This window comes from Lissotriton helveticus, chromosome 3_1, assembly GCF_964261635.1.
Source record: "Lissotriton helveticus chromosome 3_1, aLisHel1.1, whole genome shotgun sequence".
NCBI lineage: Eukaryota > Metazoa > Chordata > Amphibia > Caudata > Salamandridae > Lissotriton > Lissotriton helveticus.
In genome coordinates this window covers 1,544,124,742-1,544,139,591 of record NC_136061.1, presented here as the reverse complement: position 1 = coordinate 1,544,139,591, position 14,850 = coordinate 1,544,124,742, and the positions used below count along the sequence as shown (strand labels likewise).

Here is a 14,850-nt window from a genome sequence, read left to right as displayed (position 1 = left end):
TGTATTCAAATGCGATGTGAAGGCTCCTCGTTGTCAGAGTTGCGTTGTTAACGGTGTACTGCCTGCGTTGTAATAGTCATCTCCCATGCCAAAGGCAACCATAGGCTATGCCATTTGCGTCCGTCTGCCCCTGGACTGCGCTCAGCACCAAGGAGCATTCCTCTTAGACACTCCACCGATATGACACCAGCAGCCTCCTCACCATCAATTCTGGACACCACCTCGCCTGCCAGGACCAAACTCTGCCCAGGACCGGACATCGCCATCGCCATCACTGATGGCTGCAGTATCACCCGCAAGGAGCAGCCCGACACTCAGGGAGTAGCATTGCCATCACCTAAAGAAGCACACTCTGACTGACCACGCACTCTAATGACCGGACTACGTCAACTCTAAGATCCGGACCAGGCCCAAGAACATCCTCTGCGGCACCCTCATGTGCAGGCCCCCCGGGCCATGGCCCCCCATTCTCCAATGTCATTGTAGACCTCATTGTATCCCTCGGTCTTACATCCACAGATGACCTCCTACTCGGTGTTCTCAAGTTCCACCTGGGCAACCCAAGTGACTAGAGCACCACCCCCTCCTGGGGAAGGTCAACGACATCAGACACAAGCAGCAAGTCACCTCAACAGGCCACATAGCAAGACACATGGTCGAGCACATCACCCCCGCCAACGAGTACTTCAACTACAGCCACGACACCGGACTCTCCTGGCACTGCCATCATTGGATGAATCACGTCTTCACTTTGCCCACCGGATGCCAGCGCCATCATCGCACCCCCTCACAGCTGGATCAAGGCCACCGCAGAACGTCTCGTCAACTCCCTCTGCACCGACACTCCACCAATGCCTCCAAACGATGACACCGCAGCACACAACTACCACCAATGGATCTCCAACAAAGCCAACATTCGGGCACCCCTCATGAACGGCACTGCGTCAGTACCTTCTGCCTGCCTTATGGCAGGCGTGAGGGTGAGGCAGTGCCATAGGATTAGGCTGGCCCCATGCATTGCTGGAGTTGTGTCTAGGTTGTGACATGACTGCAGCAATGCGTGACTTTAGCTCTGACAGACACGTTAGTATTACTGATGTATCTGTCACTACTTGTGTCATGGAGGGCTGTCCAGTGAGTACAACGCATCCATGCTGTTGCAAGGAGGGCATAATGAGAAGTGTTGCACTGCTGTCTTGTCGCAACGCAGCAACACTTTTCATGACTGGGGCCCAGGAATGTGCACTATCTTATTGATGGTGCGCATTCCTGCACTGTATTTGTGTCACAGGGCAGCGCTGCAACATTGCTTGCAGTGCTGTCCAGCACCAAAAACATGCATAAATGTGGGCCCAAGACGTATCCCCATTTTAAGACCAGCTATTTTCTGGTCTTAAGTTCCTACAGCTAACGGGCCTTAGCGCAACTTTTTTTATCGCTTCGCGGGTCCGGGCTGCTAATAAGGTGAAGTGCTGTTAGCAGGAGTTTTTGAGAGATTTAGAGAAGGAACGCCTACCATGCATGTCATTAGCGATAAATATTGCTGGCATGCAAGGCGACAGAAAAACCGTCTGCTATCACTGGAAAGCTGTTGCTAACGCCTATTAGCGACAGCTTGATAATAGGGCGATAAAAAAAACACGTTAGAGGCAGGAAAGTGCTGCTAACGTGGCGATAAAATGCTTGATAATATGTCCTAAAGAGATCTGAAGGTGGAGATGGAGCCTGTTTCCAATGTGATGAAATGCACTATCTCATGCTTGTGAATAATTGTTTTACTTGAAGATCTGCTGTGGTGATGGACTGTTTCTACACCTCACGTACCTCGCATGAGGGTGCAATACAAAAGAAGCAAAGTAAACAATATATTATGCATGGGGCAATTCAAAAAGCCATGTGTTGTTTGGCTCCAGAGACAGATTAAAATAGAACCCAAATGCAATGATAGAAAGTGAAAATCAAACAAGAAGCAAAAGTGCCTATCGGCTTATGAAACGACCCAAGGACACCGAGCAGCAGCGTCCATCCGTTCACTTCACGTGCTCAGCTCCAGTCCTCGTGCCTGGATGCTTCTGGGGCAGGCATGAGGTTGCAGAACTGATCTTTTGGGTTCAGTCCAGTCTTTCTGCCTAACAACTTCCCCGTCAATGAAAACAGGGGGGCAGATTTACAAGAAAGTGACGCATCTATCACTTTCCTTGCGGCACCCTAAAAAATGCTTCCGCCACCATGAATGCGCCTTATTAACAATACGGCGCACCATGGCGGTAGGATTAACAGATCTGTTGGGGTAAAAGTCATGCATTGCTGGAGTTGTGTCGCAAGCACAACGCAACTCCTGCAATGCATTTTGTGGCCTATTCCCACTACACTGAGTCACTCCTTATGCCTGCTTCAAGCAGGCGTAAGGTTTTGACGCAGTGAAATCCTAAAAGTGACGCAATGAAATCTTGTAGATTTCACTGCGCCACTTTTATGAGGCTTTCCTGCGTAGGAACGCCCACCCTGCATACATTATACCTGACGCAGGTATAAAGTGACGCAGGGCTTTACAACATGACGCGTCTCCCTAGATGCGTCACATTGTAAATAGGGTGCATTATTTGCGCCGCCGTCTGTCACAAAAAGTAATGCAATGGCAGCGCAAAGAGGCGCAAGGGGCCTGTAAATCTGGCCCAAGGTCTTTAAAGGGGAATTGTTCCTATATTCACTAGAGCAGAGCATGAACAGATCATAACAGCTAGGCATGCTTGCAGCCCGGCTCCTCTTTCAATCAATATTTTACACAATGAACTCTGCTTTCTAAGTTCTTCTTTCTGTCACCTCGTCCATGACGTAAATGTGTGAGGCCACTCTGTCAATTTGGATGAACGGCAGCTCCAAAATGGCGATTTTCTGGACAACGTTAAAGAAAGTCAAGACTTTATTAAAGACCCAGGTGTGAGTACTGGGCACTCTCCAAACTTTACCACTCACTACTGATCAGCAGCAAAGAATTAACAACTGTAATATTTCTTTAACAAAACTACAGCTCCCAGGAGTCCTATAATAATATAGGCTGGAGACAGAATAATAGGGGCCTCCCTCTCTTGCCACAGAATCTTCATGGAATAATCCACCTAGGGAGGCATTAGATTATACCTTGATGCTGTATTCTGCATAGTGGGTCAACATCATGGGCCACTATAAACAATAACTCAGTCTATAAATAGTATATAACTGGAAAGCCACATATCCCAATATTAGCCAGGCACTATGAGTCTGTTCATGAATAAAAACAAGTCATGTTACACTACAAAGAACCTGGACATGGAAGGCTAAGGTGTGACTCCCAGTCAGTTGCAAATGCTTATTGCTAGGGCCAGCCATGAGCAGTGTCCCAACCAGGGCTGGACTGGGAACCCAAAGCAGCCCTGTCAATTTTGTCTGACCAGCCCTGGGGCAGGGAGCTGTGCAAGTGTGAAGCACTGCTGCTTTTGTTACTGGGGACTGATATTGCAGCACTGCTGCATAACCACCCCCCACAGTGCGAAAACCAACTCCCACCCTTCCAGCCTCCCGGGGAAACACCTGATGCCCACTACGGGCAGTCCGGTCCTGGTCCAAACCTCCCTATATTGGTATGTTTCAGAGATTGCAGTTAGGACAAGAGACAAGAGTGCCCTGACAGCCCTTTTATTTGCTGTTATCCACAACAGAGGCAAGTAACAGTGACTTTGAGTCCAGAAAGAATTTTGAAAAAACACCAGAATTTTTTATAAAGAAATCAAAATGATACAAAAATCTATACCACTCAAATGAAACACCTACATGGCTTCAAGACAGGACTTGTGAAAAAACGGAAGCAGTTGCCAGAGTTGGGTTTATTTCTCAAATCATTAAGTAGCCTCAAAAGCTTTGGAGGGAGTTACTTTGTACTCTAAGGATCCATTAGCTTACATTGTCCGCTATCGTGCTCAGAACAATGGACAGACAGACACGGCAAAGTATCACACAAACACATTTTTCAAGGTGTTGCTAATGCCCAACTAGTTCAGCATTTATGAACTGTATAGGACATGTTTTTGCCTTAAAGTAATTCGATTTTTTGTCACCATGGGCCTGATTACAATTTAAGGCATTATTTATTGCCCCTGATAAACTACAATACCATGGGATACATTTATCAAGAGCGGTAAATTACACCAATTAGGAGTTTATGGGGAATAACATGCAGATTTTGGTGTTTGACGCACCAAAAGCCGCATGACATGATAAATACCGCATGTTTACCCCTGTTAAATTTCAGCAAGCTTTGGTCTGCCAAAGTTTAACTAATGTTTGGTTATTTAACACATCCCATAATTATGGGCTGCGTTAAATAAAACAAAATTCGTAATTCCGTCAAGTGCGCAAACAAGGGGGGCGGAATTAACCCACCCAATTGTAATAAGGCATTTGTTTCGTATGACTTACATATCTGCATCACTGGACCAACCTTATCTGTAATATCAGAATTATTGCAAGTAGATTGGTAGATATTCAAGAATAACCTTAGGAAACCATATGGACAAAACTGTAATTGGGAAAATGGACATTGATACGCGTCATTAACATCTCAGGTGTGAGATCCCATCTTGTTAAACACACTGCAGAATCAGTTCCTTTGACAGTCCCATCAGTTCTTGTTCAGTTACTTTGCATGGTGAGTGTGGTTCTCTGTTTTTCTGAGTTGCCAAGGCTGCTTTGCTCAGCACCAATTTACTTCTACTTTTTATCTCCTGTCTCCTCCTTTATCCAGTTGTCTCTTATTGGTTGTAATATCTGGTCCAGTCCTTACATACATTTGAATAATAATAATGTTTGTGTGCCCTTTTGTTACGGCAGATAGCACCTGGGTTGCGTGTTCAGCTGTGTCACAGTTTGTTGTTTCCAAGAGGTCTTGCTGCAGAATGCAGAGAAGTCATTGTCAAGAGAACTAAGTAGTTCAAGGCCAAGGGATCACCCTCCCTGGAGGAAAGTCTGGGTCTCCTTCACCATGGCAATGGAGACTCTACTACAGAGGGAACAGGTGTCTTGTGTAGGAGAAGGTAGTTAGCAGCAGTTTTATAAGTGAGACGGGTCCGCAGATTAGCTTCAGTATCGGTACTTTTCGATTTGATACACTGAAGACACGTTGAGTGCCTCCTACCGGATTGTATAGCATAGCTCCTCCACGTCCACAGAGATCCACTTATGTCGCCAGGCGCTGGAGGCCACCATTAGAAACAAACAGAAAGTGTCCTTCTTTACTGTGCTTCACATGAGGTTTCTGGCAGTGCCAGGAACAGACACAGGGATTACTGGGTGGCTTGGAATTGCAATAGTACGGGCAGTGAAAACAATCGGCATAGTCAAGAGATGTTGTTTCCTTGATAAGGTTTTTCTCCTGTCCGCTGTGCTCCACGCGCACATATGAAGTTGACAGAAGCAGTAATGGAAGATCCCATTCCCATCACATTCTGGTTGCTGAAAAGCTGGGTCTGGATGACTCAAATACAGTGAGTACCAAAGAATGTAAGACATACTGTCTACAGATTAGAAAAGGGTAGGATAATCCAAAATCAAAATAGCGTTTGTAACCTTTTTTAAAAATAGCATTTGCTATCACTGTTTGAAAGCTTTGCAATTTAACCCTGTCACCAGCAGCAAATTCTTGAACCTAATAAGCTGTTATGCCAGCATTGTGGGTCAAGTTTCTAACTTAATTAATGGGAATTATTCCTTGCATTCTAAAAGTTACATCATTCTTAGTCACTGAAAATATGGATTTTTCATCCTTATAATGAACACCTGTATTACCTGCTGTGTAAGGTAACTCCCAACACTCATATGCCTTGACCTCATACAGACTATGCTGTGTACAGGATTTCCTGGGTTGTTGACTTGGTAATGGGTCAAGGTGGCATTAGTTTATACCCCCAGCTTCCAATACAATGCAAAGTGCAGATAAGGTGGAAAGCTTCTCCCCTGATAAACCATAACTCTCTGGGAAACGCAGTTGCCCCCTGAAAGCTTTCTCGTTCTGATGGAAGATGAGAAGGAGTTGATCCGGTACGGATGGTTAGGGTGCAGGCCTGGGCGACGAGACTCTGGAGACCTGGAATCAAAGGCCAAGCCAGAGGTTTTTAAACTTTTTGTGCCAAATCCCCTGTAAATAAAATCTTTTTTTTCAAGTCTCTCTTCCCTCCCAAACCTTAGGATGTAGAAGGGGAACAGAACTCACAGGGCATGAAGACCCGGGACTTACTAAATCAATTCAGAGGCAGATCTTAGAGCTGCTTTAGAAAGTTCAGGAATAGTTGTCAAGCAACCCCAAAACAAATATCGTTCCATAGACCGTGGACCATAGGAAACACTCAGGTTCTCAAAGTCAACGAGGGTGTAAAGTGATGGAGGACAGCCAGAGGTGTAGCAGGTGCTGGAGGGAGTGGATATCCTACAGACGGTTATGCAGCAGTCTCAAAGGTGCTGGAGGAAGACCCGTCATCGCCATTGAAGACGATGAGGCCGGTGATGATGCAGGAGCTCGAACATTCAGTCCAGCCTTTGGAATATCCGATGCTCACAGGTCTTGAATCTTGTGTAAAAAGAAAAGCCATAGTAAGCAAGGACATTTTTACTATTCGATCATATCAATGGCTAAAACATTTTCAGATCTTTCAAAAACTTGAAACCTAGACCCACCAGACTGATCTCCGTTAGAAACTGGTGCCACATCAGTTTGTCTGAACTGGGTACGTACCTGATGGCTAAGCCTGTCATATCTTGTATCATGAAGGATCCCTAAGCCTTCTGAAGCCAGGGCTCAATCTGAGATGTAATGCTGTTGGGTGCAGTTGCCCCCACTATTTTTAGACAGCGGACTGCTTAATCAAAGGGAGCAGTAGTCATGTGGGATTCACCACTAAAATTGAGCATAGGAAGTTACAGGAACATGCATTTCCATATATTTGCATTAATGCCTAATGATGTTATTCAATCCCTTCAGGCAATGTTCAATGCCCTGTTTATCTTTAAGAATGGCACAAGAGATTTTGGTATATACAGCTCTTAATTGCATAGGTAACTATGCTCCTCTCAGAAATGGTCCAGGCTCCAGGGGCACACAGGGGCTAATAGGTCTAAATTGATGACGTCCTGCCATGTTCCTTCTGGGGACACTGATAACTGAGCACAAACTACACCCCTTTAGCAATAGACCGTCATGGTAGTGAGGCGAGGAGTAAAACTCTAATGCACAAGTTACTACTTGTGTAATGATATATCTGCAAGAGACATTAGTTAGTGATAGATTCCTTACCTTGGAATATCCCCAGGCGTCAGACTGGATCCGGAAAGTTTTGCTAGCAGTACCCCTGCGCGTCAGTAGGTGGCATCCTGCGCGCCCGTCGCTGGGGTCGTAAGCGCCGAGATGACGTCACGGAGACTACTTAGGCACCACCCATGCGCACTGACGTCAGTTCTGTACACGACTTTCCCCCGCCAGGAACGCAGAGCCATGCAAGAAACTAACCACTGGTGCCAAGAAACTAGGGCCCTGAAAAGGGGATGACCTTAACCCTAGAAATCAGTTCGCAGAACAGGGAGGATGGGTGGGGCAGTAAGGAATCTATCACTAATGTCTCTTACAGATATATTGTTACACAAGTAGTAACTTGTACATCTGAAAGAGACACGTTAGTGATAGATTCTTTACCTTAGAATAGATACCCCAGCAATTCCAACCCCCGTGGTGGGTCTGTGAACAGGATTACACCAGGAAGTCCCGGAGTACAGATCGCCAAAGAAGCCAACTCTCTGGACCTGACTGTCAAGGCAGTAATGCTTGGTAAACGTGTGCAGCGAGGCCAATGTAGCTGCCTTACAAATGTCCTGCAAGGGAACGCCGCATCCCAAGGCAGTAGTGGCTGCAGTTGCCCTGGTCGAATGGGCATTGAGCCCCACAGGAGGCTTCTTCTTAGCCAAGGAGTAACATGCTTTGATACACAGAATGACCCACCGCAAGATGGTCCGTTTATGCACAGCCTGACCTTTTTTGACGCCCACGTAGCCAACAAAGAGTTGGTCATCCACCCGGAACTGCTGTGTATTCTGCAGATAGAATGCAAGAGCCCATTTTGGGTCCAGATGGTGGAGCCTCTCCTCCTCCCTTGAAGGATGCGGAGGCAGAAAGAAGGTGGGCAAAGTGAAGGTCTGCCCAATGTGGAAGGGCGTGACAACCTTTGGCAAGAAAGAAGGACGGGTCCTTAAAACCACCTTGTCCGGATGAACAGAAAGGAAAGGAGGTTTTGAAGAAAGAACCTGGAGCTCACTCACTCTTCTGGCAGAGGTGCTAGCTACCATGAAAGCCGTCTTGAGAGTGAGAAGACGCAAAGGACAGGTATGAAGGGGCTCGAAGGGAGCACTCATCAGATATGTCAAGACAAGGTTTAAATCCCACTGAGGCATTATGAAGTGCACAGGAGGAAACGAGTGCGTAATGCCTTTCAGAAAACGGTTAACAACCGGGGACTTAAAAAGAGCAGGCTATTCTGGAAGCCGTAAAAAGGCGGAGATAGCCGAAAGATAACCTTTGATAGTGCCCAGAGCAGAGCCCTGCCGGGCCAAAGAAAGAAGGAACAGAAGGACTTCGGAAAGGGGCAGAAAGGGGATTCACAGTCTTAGCTGTGCACCATGCCACAAACTTGTTCCACCTGCAGGCATATACCGTTTTAGTGGAGGGACGCCTGGCTGCCAGAATGACATCACAGACTTCTGGAGGAAGAACGAAAGCTGTCAACAGTCGCCGCTCAATCTCCACACATGGAGGTGGAGGCTGGACAGGTGCTGGTGGAGGACCGTCCCCTGCTGCTGCGACAGAAGATCCTCCGGAAGATGCAGATGGATCGGGGGATCGATCACCATGCTGAGTAGCTCAGGATACCAGTATCTTCGTGGCCAATCCGGAGCCACAAGGATGACTTGGTCCCAGTTGCGCCAAATCTTCTTCAGCACTCTGGGCAGAAGTGGGATAGGCGGAAAGGCGTACAATAGACCCCAACTCCATTCGTGAAGAAAAGCGTCGCAGAGCGAGTGCCACCTTGGAAATTCCCACGCACAGAAATTATGACATTGCGCGTTCTCTTCGGTGGCAAATTGATCTAACCAAGGCTCTCCCCACTGCAGAAAGAGACCTTGCACTACGCCCGAGTTCAGACGCCATTTGTGATCCATCAAGCACAGGCGGCTGAGTTCGTCCACCCTGGCGTTCAGAGAACCTGCCAGGTGTTGAACCACCAGGGTCATGCCTTGATGTTCCAGCCATGTACAGAGGCGCAGAGCTTCCTGACATAGGGTCCCGGACCCCACCCCGTCCTGTTTGTTGCAATTTCACATTGCGGTGGTGCTGTCCGTGAACCCCTGCACCACACTTCCCCGGACAGAGAGAAGGAATGCCTACAGTATAAGTCGGATTGCCCGAAGCTCCAAAATGTTGATATGGAGCCCGGACTCCGCCAGAGATCAGAGGCCTCTGATCTCCGCCCCTTCCAAGTGGCCTCCCCATCACAGGAGGGACGCATCCGTCACCACTGTGTGCTCCGGTTGGGGAAGGGAGAGGGATTTGCCATTGGCCAAATCGCGATTTGTGAGCCACCACTGTAATTGTCGTGCAGTGCCCTCCGAGATCTGGACATGATCGGACAGGTTGCCCTGATGCTGCGCCCACTGGAACTTCAGGTCCCACTACAGAGCCTGCATATGCCATCTGGCATGTGTCACCAGCAGGATACAGGAGGTCATCAGGCCCAGAAGCCGGAGGGTCATCCTGACTGAAACCCGGGACAAGGCGGAAATATCGGAATCATAGCCTGAATATCCCTGACTCACTGTTCGGGAGGATAAACCCGAAACAGCGTTGAATCCAGAACTGCTCCGATGAAGGAGACCTTCTGAGAGGGACTCAGGTGTGACTTCGGCATATTGATGGAGAATCCCAGCAAATGCAGGAAGTCGGCCATAGTCTGAAGGTGGTTGACGACCGCCTGGGGCGAGCCCGCATTCAACAGCCAGTCTGTGAGGTAAGGGACGACTGACACCCAGACCTGCGCAGGTGAGCTGCGAGGACTGTCATCACCTTTGTGAACACCCGAGGGGTGCTGGAAAGGCCGAAGGAGAGCACAGCAAACCAAAAATTCTGCAGCCACGCTGCGGCTGGTTCTGCACAGGCTTGCTGAAGGAACGTGCCTGGGCGCCCCTACCTTGGCCACGAAAGGAACAAAAACTAGGAGTGGCCGGGCTGTTTGCAGAAAGACACAAGGACTTGGCCGTGGTCGCGAATCCATAAAACGCTCCAGTGCACTGTCGGCCTTATTGCCAATCAGGCGAGTGCCATCAAAGGGCATATCCATGAGCGAGTTCTGGACATCGGGCAAGAACCCAGTAGAACGCAGCCAGGTGTGGCAACGCAGCGCCACAGTCGTAGAAATCGCCCTGCCCAATGAGTCAGGGGTGTCCAAACCACATTGAATGGTGAACTTAACCACACCCTTACCATTAGCAACCGCTTGGGAAAGAACAGCCTGACCTCCTCAAAAAGTAGTCAAAAAGTGATTAAAGTACGTGCTCTATCCGGATCTGTGCTTGCTGGTGCGGATAAAGAAAGAACCAATGTCAGCACGCATGGGTGGCGCCTAAGTAGGCTCCATGATGTCATCTTGGCGCTTACGACGCCAGCGACGGACGCGGAGCCGCAGGACGTCACCTACTGATGCACAGGGGTACTGCTAGCAAAACTTTCCGGATCCAGTCTGACGCCTGGGTATATTCTAAGGTAAGGAATCTATCACTAACGTGTCTCTTTCAGATCCGTGAGGTTAAGAGGAAGTTGAGAGTCACATGAAGAAGTCCCATGATCAGGGCTTTTAGCCGGGCAACGTTCTTGCCTGCCCCTATCAGGATTTATTTTCATGTCTTAATATCACTAGCAAAAATACAAATCGATTTCACAATAATGACTGTAAAACATTTTAAGGTAATTAGGGGCTTATTTATGAGGCCCTTGCAACACAATTGCGCCGCTGTTGCATCACTTTTCGTGTTGCAGCGGAGGCATAAACAATGCGCCACGTTGCGGCATATTTACAAGGTGACGCATCAAGGCAGATGCTTCACCTTGTAAAGCCCTTCGTCACGTTATGCCTGCACCGGGTATAATGTATTCAGGGTGGGCATTCTGAGACAACAAAGTCCCGTAGGAGTGGCGCAGTGAAATCTATGAGCTTTCACTTCGACACTTCTAGGATGCCATTGCGTCAAAACCTTACGCCTGCCTCATGGCAGGCGCAAGAGTGACACAGTGCATTAAAGATAGGCTTCCACCACGCACTGATGGAGTTGCGTCACGCTTCTGACCCAACTCCAGCAATGTGTCAGTTTTGCGCAGACAGATATGTCAGAAGTATGATGTATCTGTCATTCCTTGCAACATGATGTGCGGTACATGAAATATGGCGCATCCATCATGTCACAAGGAGGGTGCAGGAAAAATTGATGCATCGCTGTTTTCACGCAGGGATGCAAGTTTTCATAAATAAGCCTACGTGAAAACAGTGATGCTACAGTTTTCACTGCACCCTCCTGTGTCGTATTTCATGTACGGCGCATCTGGTCGCAAGGAACGACACATACATTATATTACTGACTTATCTGTCGGCGCAAAACTGACGCATTGCTGGAGTTGAGCGTGACACAGCTCCAGCAATGCGTAGTAGAGGCCTATCTTTAATACACTGCTTCACTCTTACACCTGCCATGAGGCAGCGTAAGATGTTGAAGCAATGGCGTCCTAGAAGTGTCGCAGTAAAATCTCGTAGATTTCACTGCGCCACTGCTACAGGACTTTGTTTCATGGGAACACCCACCCGACATAAATTATACCTGAATCAAGTATAATGGGAAGCAGGACTTAACAAAATGACGCATCTGCCTAGACACGTTGCCTTATAAATATGCAGCAATGTGGTGCATTGTTTACGCCACTGCTGCATCACGAAAAGAGACACAACGGTGGTGCAAAATTGTCGCAAGTGGCTCATAAATAAGCCCCTAAGGGCCAGATGTAGGTAATCCAGATTTACCGATTCTAAAATACCGAATTTTACCGATTCGGTATTTTAGAATCAGTAAATTGGATGTAGGTAATCATTCGGTATTTTTTACCGAATCGGTAAGATTCAGTAAATACCGAATCAGTATTTACCGATTCGGTATTTCCCATTCATCCCTATGGGCCTCCAGGCCTATAGGAATGAATGGGAATTACCGAATCGGTAAATACCGATTCGGTAAAAGGAGGAACACAGTCAAGGGTGGCAGGGTGTCACTTTGACACCCTGTTGCACCCCTGAATTGTGCATGGGTGCACATGTGGCACACATACATGCCCTAAGGGCATGTATGTCTGCCACATGGCACTGCCATAAATTGCAAAAAAATGCTTTTTCAGGGTTTTCGATATTTACCACCAACTTGGAGTTGGTGGTAAATAACAAATCCTGAAATGGGAAAAGCACTCATTTCAGTGCTCCCCACAGTAAGGATTCGGTAATTTACCGAATCGGTATTTTAAGAATTCAGTAATTTACCGATTCCTTAAATTACTGATTCGGTAAATTACCGAATCTTCATTTTGGCCTCCTACATCAGATAAGCCTAATACCGGTATTAGGCTTCCTACATCTGGCCCTAAATGTTTTACTACAACTTGCATTCCTTAATCCACATTTTACTACATCTTGCACTCCCTTCGAACATTTCCTTTTTTCGTGATGTGTTTCTATAGTTTTTCTTCATGTAACATACTCTTGCATAGTGAGTGAGTGCACACGGTGTCTCCCTCAGGTGTCTGAGTGAGTTCAGATTGCAGGGGGGTGTTTATGATGGTGCGCAATGACGAGCTCTCAGTGCCTGTGAATGGGTCATAAAGGTGTGCAGACCACATGTACTACAAGTCCTTTGCCTCTCTACAGAGTGCACAGAGCGATGATCACAAATGTGTAATTCACAAGCTCATATTTTCATAATTGAAACAGTTTCAATTCTAATTACTCGAAACAAAACCATCGTTATTCATTTAGCTGATACAATATTTAATCATATATTTTATTTTGATAGTTTTATATAGCGCGAACATGACCCTTGCGAGTATCAGTGCGCTTTACAAGTGCACAAAGAGCAGAGCAATAATAACAATATCATATTCGAGAAAAATACAGGATAAAGTCGTACCCGGAAAGGAAGGGTATGCTTTATGTTCAAAGAGCAGAGGAGATAAACCAATAAAAACAAAAGTATCATAGTCAAGAAAACTGAAGGATCATGCAGTGTTGAGAAAAGTGAGGGTAGTGTCAGGACTGAGAAGTCTAAAACACAAAGTAGTCAGTATGCTGTAGTCATGAAGAAAATTTAAGAATCGGTATGGGTATCTTAGGATCTAGGGAAGAAATGTGTTCATAAAGAGTACTTTGATTTCTTTCATTGGTAAAGTCAATAAGTCTGGCTTGTTTTAGGTATATGAGTAGATTACTGTGTGGCATGTTTAGATGCATATCAGAAAAGTCATGCGGAGACACCCAAATTCTGATCAGGGGTCATGATGCGGGAAGCACAGAATTTTAGTTGACATTTTCAGCAACACCTTCAATTACATAAGACTCGCCTCTTGGACAGAATTTCTTTAGACACTCTTTGAACGCGCCCCTTTTAACTCCCCCCTTTTTAACTCTACTTAAAGCAATAAACATGATACCATTCAAAAAAGATTGTCCAACTGGTGCTTTTATTTGACAAGAAAAACTACTTTATTCTACCTGTAGGCAATATTACACAAATGTATCCTGGAGAATGCAAGAGTTCAACTGCCACATTAATTATAATAACTGCTGGAATAATCAAAGGGATACAGGAACTCTAGATAGGTGCTGACTCACTGCGGCTTAGAGAACGGCTTCAAACCCGGTCAGTAACTCTGACACCTGACTCCAAATGTTTAAGCAGGGGCGGCTCCTCCGTTTGAGCGGAGGTGCGTCGCCCCCACTGAAATGCCCCTGAGACGAAACATAAAATGGTGATGAAGTTAATTCATTACCATTTTTTTGTCATCACCCCGACCCGAACGGAGCGTCAGGATGGGGGTGGGGCTGCTGCTGACGGACAGGAGCAGAGAGAGCAGGGCACTTTCAGTTTAGAGTGGTCGTCTTTTTGGCCACCTGTCTTGCGACAGCCAGCCACGAATGCACACTTTAAACCTCTCTAACCCAGCTGTTAGAGGATATAAAAGCCTCCAGTGCTCTTGTGAGCGCTGATAGAGGCCGCTCCCACAAATCCTGGTGCTGCTTTCATGCTGGTGAGACCAGCACCAGGATTGGCTTGGGAGTTTGGAGCCTGCTTCGAAGATTGAAGACTATCGAGGAGGACTTCACGCTTGCAGGTAAGTACTCTTAATTTCTTTTCTTTTTTTTAATGTCCCACCCACGCCACTACCCTTGGTACATGCCAGATGCCACTGTGTTTATGTGGTTTTACTAGCCCCTGAAGTAGACTAGTTTAACAGCTGCACTGTACGATGCTCTCACTCAGCGAAACAGGTTTACCAGGGCCGGTTGCAGTGGTTATAAAGTTCTGGAGCCACCGACCTTAAGTGATGTTGCAGTGCCTCACCGCTCAGCTCCGCCTTCTCCTGGCAGCTTCTAATGGGTGCTAATGGACCTCAATGGGGCTTATGGTGGTGGCAGTTATTGGAGTAATGTCTTAGATACAAACAAACCCTCTGCCCAAATAAGGTGTAGGCCG

General features: G+C 46.9%; 1 protein-coding gene across 4 annotated transcripts in view; it reads right to left on the bottom strand.

The window, feature by feature from the left end:
- Nucleotides 1–6,284: 6,284 nt before the first annotated feature.
- SMIM35 (small integral membrane protein 35) overlaps nucleotides 6,285–14,850 on the bottom strand; it is a 259,001-nt gene continuing 250,435 nt past the window's right edge. For all 4 annotated transcript variants that reach the window (XM_078683946.1, XM_078683943.1, XM_078683945.1 and 1 more), the window contains exon 5: nucleotides 6,285–6,598. The gene's annotated coding sequence lies outside the window, so the exon portion shown is untranslated. The remainder of the gene's footprint in view (nucleotides 6,599–14,850) is intronic.